The 3,326-nt window shown below is 43.3% G+C and overlaps 1 non-coding gene across 1 annotated transcript; it reads left to right on the forward strand.

The window, feature by feature from the left end:
- Positions 1-2,391: 2,391 nt before the first annotated feature.
- TRNAW-CCA lies at positions 2,392-2,463 on the forward strand. The gene has a single exon. It is a non-coding gene; the product is annotated as a tRNA-Trp (tRNA).
- Positions 2,464-3,326: the final 863 nt, after the last annotated feature.

Raw genomic sequence — 3,326 nt, forward strand, 5'->3', positions numbered from 1 at the left:
TCCTGAAAATATCTAACTATCTGAAGACCTGTCTTGCCAGTTTTTCCCTGAGCACAGAGTGCCTCATTTCTGCTCTCCACCCTTCAGGGGGTGTTGAAAATCAGCAGCTGCAGCAGCATATGATTTAATCCTTGTAGAGGCAGATGGCAACTGACAATTGTAGTTGACACTAATGTCTTGATGTACCAAACCACAGGCTTCCCAGGTGGCACTAATGGTAAAGAATTCACCTGCCAACGCGGGAGACACAAGAGACACGAGTTCCACCCCTGGGTCTGGAAGATCCCCTGGAAATGGCAACCCGCTCCAGTTTTCATGCCCGGGAAATTCCAAAGACAGTCAAATCTATATTGTTTCCCCAATAACTTTGGGGGATATTTCACTGGTTTCCAAAACCTGGGAACAACCACTCTAGGACAATGACCTGGGGCCACATGTGAGCAGGAATCTCTGGAAATGTCACCTTCTGCACCCAGACTTGTCCCCACCCTGTCCACCCACAGGCTCCTGAATGAACTGTGTGACACACATAAGCTATCAGCTCTTTGAAAAAGGATATCTATGTTTTGGAGCATTGTTGTTGTTCCGTCACTTTGCAACCCCTGGACTGCAGCACACCAGGCTTCCCTGGCCTTTCACTATCTGCTAGAGTTTGCTCAAACTCATGTCCATTGAGTCGGTGATGCCATCCAACCATCTCATCCTCTGCTGCCCCCTTCTCCTTCTGCCCTCAATCTTTCCCAGCATCAGGGTCTTTTCCAATGAATCAGCTCTTTACGTCAGGTGACCAAAGTATTAGAGCTTTTGCTTCAGCATTAGTCCCACCAATTAATATTCAGGACTAATTTCCTTTAGGACTGACTGGTTGGATCTCCTTGCAATCCAAGGGACACTCAAGAGTCTCCTCCAACACTACAGCACAGTTCGAAGCATCAGTCTTCTTTATGGTCCAACTCTCACATCCACACCTGACTGCTGGAAAAAACCATAGCTTTGACTAGACGGAACTTTCTCGGCAAAGTGATGCTTTTTAATACATTGTCTAGGTTGGTCATAGCTTTTCTTCTAAGGAGCAAGCGTCTTTTAATTTCATGGCTGCAGTCACTGTCAGCAGTGATTTTGAAGCCCAAGAAAATAAAGTCCATTGCTGTTTCCATTTTTTTCTCCACCTATTTGCCATGAAGTGATGGGATCAGATGTCATGATCTTAGTTTTTTGAATGTTTTTTGAATGTTGTGAGTTTTAAGTCAGCTTTTTTACTCTCCTCTTTCACCTTCATCAAGAAGCTCTTTAGTTCCTCTTCCCTTTCTGCCACTATTTGTTCAGAATTGCTGAACTGGGTATTTTCAGGTGTTTATTGGGAACAAATAAATACAATTTTGTACTATGTAAAGTAGAAAATGAGCATAATTTTGCTACTAATGGAACCTGGACTTCTGGGACTGGACACCCTTGACCAAACCAGGAGAGAGGGCTACAGAGTTGGCCTTTGCCACCCTACATATGCAATGGTGTCCCATCGTGGAGGTGGCCCTTTGTAAGCAATTCAGATCAACTGAGAAAGGGGCTCACCCATGGCATTAGTGGCTACTAGTATATCAAAGTAACACTACTTCAATAAAAAAACCTGTCCTTGAGTAGGTAAGAACCTGACAAGGACAAAAAAACTTATAATCAAGTTATGAAAAAAGAGAACAGTAAGAAACCCTAAGAGATGCCCCTGCCTTTTCTCTGACTGCCACCAGGCTCTTCCAGTTCTACCCCCTTTTTTCTGTGGCCACTTCTCTAGTTCCACAGCTGCCTCCAGTGTAGTTTCCAGCCCTACCAACATCTGGAAGGAAATGTAAACCCTGGATTAACAATCCTGGAGTTAACAATCCACGGATGGAGTCTTCACACCATCCATGAAGGCAGAAAATTTGAGTACCAGCACTAAAAGGAACCATCCACTCAGCAATTCAACGCTCAGTTGTAGATGTGTCTTGTGGCAAAAGTAAAGTCCGATGCTGTAAAGAACAATATTGTATAGGAACCTGGAATGTTAGGTCCATGAATGAAGGTTAATTGGACATGGTCAAGCAGGAGATGGCAAGAGTGAACATCGACCTCTTAGGAATCAGTGAACTAAAGTGGACAGGATTGGGTGAATTTAATTCAGATGACCATTATATCTACTACTGTGGGCAAGAATTCCTTACAAGTAGAAATGGAGTTGCAAAAGTCAACAAAAGAGTCCAAAATACAGAACTTAGGTACAATCTCAAAAACAACAGAATGATCTTGCTTCATTTTCAAGGCAAACCATTCAACATCACAGTAATCCAAGTCTACACCCTAACCACTAATGCCAAAGAAGCTGATGTTGAATAGTTCTAGGAAGACCTGGGAACTTCCCTGGTGGCTCAGAGGTTAAAGCGTCTGCCTCCAATGCAGGAGACCTAGGTTCAATCCCTGGGTCGGGAAGATCCCCTGGAGAAGGAAATGGAACCCACTCCAGTATTCTTGCCTGGAGAATCCCATGGACGGAGAAGCCTGGTAGGCTACAGTCCATGGAGTCGCAAAGAGTTGGACACGACTGAGTGACTTCACTTCCACTTTCAGTTTCAGGAAGACCTACAAGAACTTCTAGAACTAAAATCAAAAAAAGATGTCATTTTCATCAAAGGGGATTGGAATGCAAAAGTAGGAAGTCAAGAGACACCTAGATTAACAGGCAAGTTTGGCCTTGGAGTACAAAGTGAAGCAGGGCAAAGGCTAACAGTTTTGTCAAGAGAACACACTGGCCATAGCATACACCCTTCTTCCAACAAGACAAGAGACAACTCTACAGATGGACACCACCAGATGGTCAATACTGAAATCAGATTGATTATATTCTTTGCAGTGTGTTCTCTTGACAAAACTCTGTTAGCCTTTGCAGCCGAAGGTGAAGAAACTCTATACAGTCAGCAAAAACAAGACCTGGAGCTGACTGTGGCTCAGATCATGAGCTCCTTATTTTAAAATATGGCCTTAAATTGAAGAAAGTAGGGAAAACCACTAGGCCATTCAGGAATGAGCTCAATCAAATCCCTTATGATTATACAGTGGAAGTGACAAATAGATCTGTTAGACAGAGTGCCTGAAGAACTATGGACAGCGGTTCATAACATAGTACGAGAGGCAGTGACCAAAATCATTCCGAAGAAGAAGAAATGCAAGGAGGCAAAGTGGTTGTCTGAGGAAACTTTACAAATAGCTGAGAAAGAAGAGAAGCAAAAAGCAAGGAAGAAAGAGAAAGATAAAATTGGAGATATCACAGGAACATTTCATGCAAAGATGGGCAT

The sequence above is a fragment of the Bubalus bubalis genome, chromosome 1 (assembly GCF_019923935.1).
Source record: "Bubalus bubalis isolate 160015118507 breed Murrah chromosome 1, NDDB_SH_1, whole genome shotgun sequence".
Classification (NCBI taxonomy): domain Eukaryota; kingdom Metazoa; phylum Chordata; class Mammalia; order Artiodactyla; family Bovidae; genus Bubalus; species Bubalus bubalis.